This window comes from Pinus tabuliformis, chromosome 9, assembly GCF_031772625.1.
Source record: "Pinus tabuliformis cultivar Carrire ecotype Pingquan chromosome 9, CPIR1, whole genome shotgun sequence".
NCBI classification, from domain to species: domain Eukaryota; kingdom Viridiplantae; phylum Streptophyta; class Pinopsida; order Pinales; family Pinaceae; genus Pinus; species Pinus tabuliformis.
Genome location: NC_142307.1, coordinates 433,756,719 through 433,768,997, shown reverse-complemented (window position 1 = coordinate 433,768,997; position 12,279 = coordinate 433,756,719). Strand labels below are relative to the sequence as shown.

The 12,279-nt window shown below is 39.9% G+C and overlaps 1 pseudogene; it reads left to right on the top strand.

Annotated features, from left to right (window-relative positions):
- Window positions 1-390: 390 nt before the first annotated feature.
- The window catches only part of LOC149149024 (kinesin-like protein KIN-14C pseudogene), a 50,471-nt pseudogene continuing 38,582 nt past the window's right edge, over window positions 391-12,279 (top strand).

The following is a 12,279-nucleotide window of genomic DNA, read 5'->3' as shown; positions in this document are numbered from 1 at the left end:
CCAAAGGCTAAGCACCCTGCTAGTACCTCTGAAGCACCCGAGGAGCCCAGAGAATCACCAAAACCTAAGCGTCCCTCGGATACACCCGAGCAACCCAAGAAAAACACGGAGTTATTAAAACGAAAACGCTCCTCTAGGGCATCTGGACATGTAGAAAAACATAAGGAACGGGCCGCAGAAGAGCGTGCTGCCTCGAAACGTAGGCATCCCTTTGGCACGACAGAACAATCTAAAAAACGTAAAAAGGTGGTGGTGGAAGAACAGGTGGCCAGTACACCTGAGCGACCCGAGAGACCTAGGAAGTCAGCTCGGCTGGCAAGAATAAAAGGCAGGCTGGAGAAAATCCAGCCAAGCATTGACCAGCCGATCGAAATAACAGATGAGCCACCTATGCCAGAATGGGAACCTTCGAGGGAAAATGTGGAACAAACTGAGGACGAAGCAGAAGCCGAGGAAGGAAAGAAACCTTCTGACTCTGAGGCCGAAGCCGACTACCCGAAGGCAGCCATTGAGCAGCCAATTCAGGAGGAGGAGATGGAACAATTGGGAGGCAGCCCTCCACAAGTCGCCATGGAGGAAGAAGAGCTGGCCACTATCTTGGCCAGCTTGGGAGATTATACTTCACCTTCCAGTCCAGCAAGCCCTCCTGAGGGACCCTCTGAGGAAGAGGCACATGAAGAACTGCATGAAGAGATAGCAGGAGGAGAAAACCTCCCTGTTGTTGATGGAGAGAATGTAAATACCGACCGGGAACAATCCGTTCCCAAGACACCAGAAGAAAACCCACCTGCTGATGATGTGGGGAATGAAAATGCTTATCGGGAACAGTCCGTTCCCAGAATGCCAGAAGAAACCCTCGATGAAAGAGGGACAGAGCTGAGGGCCACTCATACACCCACTGCCGAGGTAAGAGAAATTAAGAAATTGAGAAAGAAACAGCAGAGACTGCTGAATATTATAGCCCAGCTTCGGCAGAAAATTAGAAGTTTGAAAGCCAGTCTGAGAATAAGAAGGACCGTAAGGAGAAAAAGAAGAACAAATGCAGCAGGGTCCTGTCAGAAGAGAAGGCAAGGGGCTTATAGGCGTTTCGTAGGTCAATACTCTGCTGATAAACCTACGGCTGGTCCGACCAGCACTGAGGAACCAAATGCCGTTCCATCTGATATGGAACAGCAGAATGTCGTTCCGGAACAAACTGCTGTACCAAATAGCCCATTGGGACCAACTGCTGTTCCAATCAAAACTGAGCCGCAAGACGATATTCCATTTATAGAGGGGTCACCGTACCCCTTTATCCAGGTGAAGAAAGAAAAGGAAAACAAAGAGGTCCAAACTGAGGCATCACCGTTAGGGATAATTCGGGACACGAATTCCAGGCAGCGAAACGTGAAGGTACAGGTAAGACTCCCTGCCTCTGAGAATTCATGGAAAAGGGATCCAAAAACCAAGGCCTTGCACCACAAAATGAAGCAAGCCCGACAGGAGGCTGACCAGCTGAGGGAACAAATGATCCCTCGAGAAAAATACGAGGAGTTGCAGCAGGAAGCTGAACAGTTGAAAGAACAAATGATCCCTCGGGCAAAATATGAAGAATTGCAGCAGCAACTGCGCAACATGAGTCAATCAGAGAGTCAGGCCTTTGAAGGATGGCAGAAGGAACAGGAAAAGGCTGCCAAGGTAACACGTCGATTAGATGCTGTTATTAAACAATTTGACACAGTATGTTCGCTGTATGATGATGTTTTGACTTGCAGGGCCCCTGCAAAGAATTATGCTTTATTTCTCCTTGAAAGATACTTAAGACTGAAAATAAAAGCTGTCAGGGCAGGTGCCCCTATTCAGATTAATACTGTTAATGATTTTATTGATTGTTGCAAACATTATGGGGTTAAGGTTCAACGGTTGCTATGTGAATTCTATTTGCACAATATGGTGCTCAAACAGGAAACTGACTTAAACCCGGGGCCCTTCGTGGGAGATATTCAACTCCAAGCCTTTGTCTCGTTTGGGGTCAATTAGTTACAGTGGCTCAGGGCTTACAATGCCTCTCAGAGGCAGGAGCACAAACTAGATCTATGGGTCAGGGCCGAGCCTAGAGACCCAGTTCACCTATGGCAATCACACAAAAGCCTCATGAGAACCCAGGGCGTCATGGAACTGTTAGGACCCATGCATGAGGACTTGATCCGAAATAGCGTGGAATTCTTTCTGGCTATTAAAGATTCTGCCCTGGATGCTGCCAAATTCCGTTATCGGGTTTCCACCCCAAGCATCCAGCTCAGGGAGCCATTCAACTATGAGAATTTTGAGCTGGCTGCTGAACGGTTGAGCCTTTATGGCCAACACCTTTTGCAAGCTGGGCCGTCTTGGTTAGGATACCGGTTCCGTAGCCCAATTATTTGGCACCCTGCACTAGGATACCAGGCCTTGTATGACATGCCTGCAGATCAATTGAATTACTTCTTTGATAATCTCGTTGCTCACCATGGTTGCAGACCTCCTCACGAGATACCCTCTCCCACTTATTCTCTTACCGCTCTCCATGTTAACTATAACGTTTTCATGAGGCCATGAAACAGGGTAAGCTGGGGGGTGTGTAGAGCATTGGAAAGGTATGTTTTGATGCATAATTTAGTGATGTTTCAAGCAATGTTTGTAATCTTTTCTTTGTTATAAAGTAAGAAGAATGTAATAAGAATGAGCACGAATGACCAATTACTAATAGTTGTCTTCTCTATGCAGAAAATTACAAAAGGAGGAAGACGCAGTGCAAAACTGGAGTTCCATGAAAAGATAACGGTTGTCCCTTCGAAACTAACTAAAGTCCAGACCAGGGCGAGCAAATCTCGGCAAATCAATCTGGGACGAGATAAGGGACTGTCAGTTCGGAAGGCTAGGCAAAGAAAAGAGAGGAGTTAACAGCTTGACAGATCCCTCAGGATCTTTGATCCTGAGGGATCATTACATTCAATTATTTTGTTGTCTGGTTAACTCCGCCATTACTAGTATAAAAAGGGTAGCATTGAAGACTTGAGGGACTCTGGTTTTTATCTTGTATCTTTATTTTCTGTTTACAGACTTCACAGTCAGTTGAAACTCAGACTATCGAGTCTCTTTGAGACTTAGTTTTTGCTGTACTATCGTTGATGCGTTAATATAATATATTTGGTATTATTTCCCCTCTGCGTCTGAAGTAAATTCCGGCGGTGTGCCATTGGAAGCTAAGGGCCCGGCTCCAACGGACACTGGCTGATTGTATCATTACAGTTTGGCTTTGTGTGGTTTGTTTATCATTCTTAATAATTTGACATATTTCACATGCTGTTCCATATTCGTTCATCAGTAGTTTTCCGATTGTAAATCTTTATAACAGGTTCACATCATATTTCCAGAATTGGTCACATAACGATTGTTCTGAGTTGTTCACTTATGTTACAGAATTTATAAGTGGAATGCTTTAGCTACATATAGTTGGAGTGATGATCATAAGAAAATGGAATTAACGCTGTAGGTGGACTGCTGGTGATCATGTCAGATTATCTGTACATATGATTGACGTTTCCTGTTTATTTGATTTAGTTGTCTACTTTTATATATGATTGACGTTTCCTGTTTATGATGGTTTGCTGTTCCATTTGGTTAAGTTGTTTACTTGTATAAAAGATTGCTCTGTATTTGTGTATAAGTTGATGTAAAGGATTGAGAGTGTTGAACTCGCGAGACTTAGTTTCTTTACTGCTGTTCCTTTTACTGCTGTTCCATTTCTGCATTGCCGTTCCATTTTACTTTCCTGCTGTTCCTTTTTACTCACATTCATTGGTTTGGTGTGAGAGGAGGATCAAGGCTGTCGTGAGACACAACAGATGCTACTATGCTCCCATATCCGTGATCCATACTCTAATTTCTTTTCTTTCAACAGTTTCTAGAGGGATGGGTTACTACTTCCGCACCCTCGACTGGTAAAGTTGTTGCGTGTAATTTATTTCTGCAAAAGTAATCTAGCCATAGTTTAGCATCCGTTTACTCTTGTATTTCTTAGGCCTATACTACGAAGCATTACTCTGACAAATAGCCTCAAATTGAGATACCCTTTGCAATAACAAAACGCTCCCGGATTGACTTGTAATGTGAGATAACTAGAGGTGAAAAAGGCCCTTGTTACAGCTCTACACATTGAAGCTCAAAAACAATCACCACTACAATACAACCATCAAATACATCTGCATCAACTATTAACTGAAACTCAATCATCACTTTCTGAATCAATCAATCCATGAATCTTTGACATAACTGAATCAAACATTCATTCATAATTTAATCAACTTCAACCAATCAATTAGAAAAGAGAGATTACTATAACGACTACACAGATTTGTACCCAAACCACTACATCATCATTCAGAACCTGCTATAACCTCAAAACCATACATCAGAGTGTATACGCAACTTCATCAAAGCTAACCAGTGTATAGATCTGCAAATACTTACTTATAACTTCGCTGCACTTTCCAACTTCAGACATACCCAGATCATCACATATAAAGGATAATACATGTGTTAGCAATCAGATATAGCCCATCAGATCACATAATGATAATTCATTATGATCCTGATCCATTATTAGATCTCATCCATCATCTGTGAAGCAAATCACAATTAATCTATCTGAACACTATGACCAAAATGCAGTCACTAGAACATAAAGCAAAACCCAGAACTCTACATCAACAACCAGAACCAACTGTAACTTCAAACATCATAGTTCATAAGGTATACGCTGCTTAGGTGTGTCGAACCTATGTGTATACGTGCTTTTACCAAAGTCAACCAATACATCTGTAAATATTCATTCATAATTTTGGAGCTATTCCATACTTCAGTTATACCAAGATCATAATATTTATAGAACAACACTTGCGTCAGCATACAGATCTAGAATAAACATGATAAAACCATATAAATATAATTCATTCCAAGCCTTAAGATCCCGATCCATCATTAGATCTTGTGCTCCATCAACCGCTAAGGTTCCTCCTTCCCTCAGGTCAAGCAGAGCCTCATAAACCCATAACCTACATACCGGATCTCACACTTTATCAGATATTCAATTACTTTTTCCTTGGCCTAATGATCTTCTCCTCCTTATATATTTTTAGGCCTTTCTCAATGCCATGGACCAAAACCACTTAGGACCAATACCTTGGATCAAATACCTAGGGTCAATACCTCAGACGAAATACCATGGACCAATACCATGGATCAAAATACCATGGACCAAATACTTTGGAACAAAAAATTAGTTTTCTAAGTTATACGTGCTTTTCCTTCTGTGAAAGTGTGTGTGGACGTTATACAATTCTTTTGTTCTGTTAACCTACGTGTATACAAATATTGGTCAAGGGGAACTTGCGTATACCTCTCTTTCTTCAATATGTGTAGTCTTCTCTGCAATTCTTTGTTGTTTACCTGCTATACTGTGATCTTTCATCATTGTGAGTTTCCTTCTGAACTGATTCGTTGAAGTTGCCCTGCATTTCATCACATGTGTAAACACTACTATCATGCATTCCATCACATCTGATATCTCTTCTATAGATTTATCTAGTTACCATATACAAGTGAGTTGTTCTGCTACAAATGGGTTGCCATCAAGTATAACACATACATCATGATTCCAACAATATCCCCCTTTGGACTTGATGGCAACCATGTTGGTGTTGATTATTGCAAGTTGTAGAAACTGTTAGAGATAACAAGCAACACCAAAATACTCTCCCCCTTTGACATCAATCGCAAAGGGAAAACCGGGTTATTCTCTCCCTTTGATATCAAGGGAAAAGGGCTAACCAAAAAGAGGACTTCCATATCTGAACAACTGAATATAAACATTGATCTTGCTCCCCCTAAGCACATGCTGAATTTTCTGATTAAAATCTCCCTTTGTACATGTTGAGATGCATTATATCATCCATGCTCCCCATGAGCACATGCAGAGTCTGCAAATATTTTTCAAAATAATAACATGAATATATCACTCGACTATGTGAGTTTGACCTTCCTATCATCAATGACTCATACATACATCCATATACCAAATTTGACTCATTCTCCGAATCAAGAGGGGATATACCAATTGTTTATACATTATAGAAATTACATCATATGACCAAAAAGGACTCATCAAAAGACTACGATAGATAGAGACAAATTATTACATCATTGGTATTTATATTCCCTTTACATCGAATGATATACATGACATTTATAATAGATATCACACATCTAAACAAGACCATGACAGTCATCAACAACTATCACACACCATGTATGATCTGCACCATAAGCATATGTCAGCATCCAAACCAGCAACCTATATATGTTCATTAAGATATGACAGAGTAAATATCATCAACTTGTGACAAAGTATGTCTGCATATAGATATCAACTCAACCTCTTGATCTCATCAAGATCAACTTGCTTCATTTCCTTAGTAGAAAGAGCCTTATCATAACCTTCCATGAATCAACTCAGCATATGTCATATCTCCAAGCAGTAACACAAAATCATTCACACCATATCATATGTGAAAACACCATAGTCATCACATTATGATCTTTCACATCATCATCAAGAACTGCATGATCTTTCCACAAGGACCTTCATGTATCATCACTAGGGAACATCCCATATCTGATAAGCATCAACCATGATAATCAATATATGTGAGTATCAACCTATCATCATAAGATAAGAACTCATCATCATTATGTGGTTAAGTAAGCCATGTCTTTGAAAATCCATGTCTTCAAATTGCTATGTCTACAATAACACCATTCTCTTGGCCAACCAACAATATGCATCTTAAGTAATCATCCATGTATCCATCAAAGAGATATCAATACGTATCTAGAAAACCATGAGCTCATGGTTAATTTTCAAGATTTCTTGATATCATCAACCGTAACAATCCTCAATTGTGTGAGAGCCAAGATCTATAGGAATCCTGTATCATAACTGCACCATATGAACTTTATGCATCTTTGAAGGCATGATGACTGCAGCATAGAAGAAATGAGTGGCTCATCATCATTAATGAAGTTGTGTACTCAAGCTTTTTACTTCTCCTTGTCCTTATGAAGATCACCATGTAAGCAACATATATATACATCATAAAAAAGTCATCCACAATCGTCCATAAATCTGATCTGAATAACAACTATGTAACCCCAATAAATATAAGTATCATCTAAGATTTAATCATGGGAAACATATAACCGTCACGTAGCAAGATGCATCAATTTAAACTCTTTAGAAACATAAGCATCATCATCATTGAAAATATTTCTAAACATAACGCCAACAATGCTTTGTTAGAAGCATATCATGTTCTCCCCCTGAACTTGTTCCACCTGTTCACTGTTAGATCTAATCATTGCATATATCAATAAGAAGTATCAAGGCATCATCATCAATACATCAAGTTATCAACAACTTGCTAGGATAAAAACGCTTCTAAATAATATCCACAGACTGTAGTCATCTACAACAAAAAATATAATTGATAATTTTTTGAATCATATCACATCAGTTTTTCTGAGACTGTCCCACAACATTTTTCTCAAACTTCATATACGCGACCGTGTAGCTGTGAACTCACGTATATACGCGACTTGTCTTCATGAAACTTGTGTATGAGATTTAGAACATTGAAGTTTCATACTTTCAGCTTCTCCTGATTCTGTCATGTCTGTACACTATGCCATGCCACATTTTTTTGAATGTACTTCCTTCTTCTTCCATATCTTAGAGCGTGATGATGTTTTCTCCTTTTGGTATGGTGCCTGATATTTTCTCCTGCATTCCTTTGCTATATGTCCAAGATTGTTACATCCATAACATCTTACATGTTTCATATTTCTTCTATAGCAGTCAATGGCTTTGTGACCAAACATATTGCAAGAAAAACAATATCCCTTAAAGTACCTACAAGCTAATGATCTTTCTATGTGATGGTCTTGAACCATTCTTCTTCCGCATCTTGCTACAACATGTCCAAGATTATGACATATAAAACATTCAACATTATTCATTTGAGGAAATAACAGACTATCATTTCCATGGTTAGGAGTAAAATATTTTCTTGAAAGAATTTCTTTCTGTGGTTGTTAATGGGATTCACCTCTCTTCTCCTTATTGAGCATTTCAGATTTTGCATTCGAGTTCCTTGCCTCACTTTGTGAGCTAGATTCACCTTCAACAGATTCACGAAAACCAACACTAGTTTTGATGGCAAGAGACCTTTGACTACTAAGAATATCATCCAAGACCTTAGTACTATCTTGAAATCATAAGAGCTTATCCTTTTATTCTAATTTACCTTTTAGTATATTTACCTCAACTTGATATTGCTCTTCCTTTTCAAGATACTGCTTCTTCATGATTTCTTCAGCTTTTCTTCCTTCTTCCATATGTTGCCTTAATTCAAGAACTTCATTTTCTTGTTTTTCAAGAGCTTGGAGTAGTTCTTCATTCTGAGATGATTCTGAATCTGAAGAGTTGCTTCCACATAATCCCCAATCAATTCTCCCACTGTCATATTTCCTTTGAGATGTCTTCTTTTTCTGAGATGCTTTCTTCTTTAGCTTCTTTCCCATTGTTCTACGAAACTCCTTCAAGCGATCAAGCTTCTACCAAAGGACCTAGCTCTGATAAAAATTGTTCAAAATAATACTGAGAGGGGGGGTGAATTAGTATTAGTCAAGTCAATAATCTTTTTCTTTTTTTACTCAAATTTATATACGCTACTTCCATGTGAGCAACCCGCATGTACACACAACTGTGTTTAAGGGAACAAGCGTATATCCAAGAGACTAATGATTCAGTTAATTCATCATATGTTTATCTTTAGTCTGTGCATCAATACTTTATTAAACATTAAATAGTAACCATATGCAGTTAATAACAGAGCGAACCATCACACATAAGAAACACACATGAACACAAAGATTTTAGGTGGAAACCCAACGTGGGTGAAAACCACCTGCTGTTGTCATCTCTGTCTTCTTTTAATAATAATAAAATCTATTTACAACATTGCACTGGTGCAGACTCATACCAATACGCAGGATTCTACCTGTAGAAGGCTACAACCTTCTCTCGTTCTCCAGCTTCTACTAGAAAAGAGCTACAAAACCCTAGCTCTTGTACTAGCCGATATGTTTACTAGCACATAGGCACCAACCTACAAAAGCCTACAACCTTCTCTCTTCCTCTAGGGACCACTTTTCATAAATTTCCATATTGGATACTCCTGGAACACAACACCATAATCTGAAGGCCATGTTTCATCCAATTTTCATACTGGACCCATCAACAACATTGAAGCTCAAAATCAATCACCACTGTAATACAACCATCAAATACATCTACATCAACTAATAACTGAAACTCAATAATTAATTTCTGAATCAATCAATGCATGAATCTCTGACACAACTGAATCAAACATTCATTCATACTTTAATCAAATTCAACAAATCAATTGGAACAGAGAGATTACTGTAACTAGTACACAGATTTGTACCTAGACCACTGCATCATCATTCAGAACCTGTTGTAACCTCAAAACCATACATCAGAGTGTATATGCAACTTTGAAGAGCTGAATCACCATGTATACGCAACTTCATCAAAGCGAACCAGCGTATAGATCTTCAAATACTTACTTGTAACTTCACTGCACTTTCCGACTTCAGACATACCCAGATCATCACATATAAAGTATAATACATGTGTTAGCAACTAGATCTAGCCCATCATATCACATAATGATAATTAATTATGATCCTAATCCATTATTAGATCGTGTCCATCATCTCTGAAGCAAATCACAATCAATCAATCTGAACATTGTTACCAAAATGCAGTCACCAGAACATAAAGCAAAACCAGAACTCTGCTGTCGTGGGGGAAAGTATCCAACTCGGAATGACCCTAACCCACTCTAAGGGTGACAGTTCCTTAGCAACAGCTGAAAGCAAAGCTATCTAAAGTTTCTTCTTTATGACATGCAAGAGATAAAAAGGGATAGATCCACTTACCGATGTCTTGCGCAAATGGTCGATCCTATCTCCTTTGTTTGTCGCTTGCTCCCAGCTCCAAGTCTCTTCACGGGCCCAGCTACACGAGATCCTGCAAATAAGACAAGAAAAGGAAACTACAAGAAGCATGCATTCATAATCGATCTAAGGATTAGCATAAATCAAAGACGCAAGTAAGACAATACATCATTGAAACACATGCGAATAGAAGAACCTCAAATGCTTTATTAATATATGGAAGTAAGGTTCAGGCGGTGATACAACCATGCGAGGTCCAATCTAGCATCACCTTCCCGACAGAGAGAAATCTCTTCTTCACCTCCCTCAAGCAATCACCCAATACTTCACAACTGTAAACCAACAGCGATTCTTTGCACTGAATTCCGCCCTCTAGATCCCATGGGATGAGATCCTTATATAGAGTTTTGGAGTGAAGGTAAGTCATGTTGATGTGTGACTTGCTGTGCTCTTCAACTCCAGTTGTTCTTCAGTCCTTCACTTGGAGTTTCTACCTTCCACTTGGAGTTCTAGAAGCTCTTAACTCATTATTAGGCGAATCTTTTGATCACATGCCTTTCTGGAAGCTTCCTGGGCACTGGCACTTCGAGAAAAAGATTCCTCCACATGTCCAGTTACGCCCAACGTAGGTAGCCTTTGTCCTACCTGCTTTGCAACGCAGGTAGCCTTTGTTGCACTTGCTATGCAACGCAGGTACCCTTTGGAGCAACTGCTTTGATCCAAAATTGACCTGTTTTGAGTGTTTTTTCAGTGGAAGACTGATTTGCAGAGCTGTGGTTTGCTGACCTTGTTCCTCTAAGGGTAAGAACAACATGTTTGAGGACTTTGGATCCCTCAGATTATTGACATTTCATGCTCCATGCTGTGAGGCACAAAAATGTCTATAACAGTTGCCCCCTAAAGTATGAGGTCGTTTATCGGGTGAAATGCTTTATTAGGAGGATCCGAAGTTCATTCAATCGTCGGGAGGTGACCTGTAACAAAATACAATACAATACATTATCTTTTCATACTTTCTTTTCATGATCTAGCTGAGGCGGGCATTCCCCATGCTCATCTTTATAAATACATTTGCCGTACATAAACAGAAGATCGTCTGATAAGAGACGGATAATTCTCTGCTTTTAATTATCATCCTTTCAGTAGGATAATCATCTGTTGCACATGTCTATGTTTTTATCTCCTGAATATATATCGCAGCCCGGATGGATGAAACTAGATCCGGGGTCTTCAAACTTCCGATCTTCACACTAAGTACAAGTCGATCCATGTGAGAATTTCTTGAAGTCGAACATGGAAAGACATCGCTTGATTACCAGTCAATAATGTAAACTGTTAACAAGCGCGAGAGGAATCACCGATAATGATGATGACCCTCAAGGTACTGCAGCACAATTCATGTGGCGTGAATATAGGATCTGACGTCGAACACCACGCAAAGTCCCCCGGTCGAAGGTCATTAATGTATACCTATCGCCGGAAGTGAGAAACTTGCCATTGAGGCATGCAAGCTTCAAAGTACTGAGGGGGTGTTCCTAGATCAACTTCTTGGATAGTGAGCTGATGTCGACAAGAAGCGATCCGTCAAAGGAGGGCCGTAATGAATCCCACATCAGTGACACGGAACGGAGCTGGTGATGATGGTGAAAACGATCTGTGAAATATGATTCAGGGTGGCGGTCATGGAAGGATGAAAGATGATGTATGGTAGTGGATGGGACCCGGTTGACACTTTCTGAATGACATCTCTTGAACATATAACGACACTGATGAGATGGATCGGTAGCATTACCCCATGTATGGATGGTATGGCGAGACCATGGTGAAGGGACCGGTGAATGATAATAACCCAACCCGATATTTACGGAGGCAAAAGTGTCATGTTCAAGAGCGACTTGCTACCATTAAGCTTTGAGGTTCTTCCAAATTTTTCCCCAGTCATTTCTGACCAGTACCTCTTTATTTTTGACAAGCTTGAGGAGGATAACATATGCTTGATCTATAACCTGCCCTTCGGGCAAGCCCATCGCTATGCTTTTAATGAGCCTAGCGATAGGGAAACTCGTTCTCGTCTATAGACAAGTTTGTCGATTATCACCCCTTTTTAACGAGCCCAGCGACAAAGACAGCTCGGTCCTTTTCATTTTTAGAGAGTCTGAA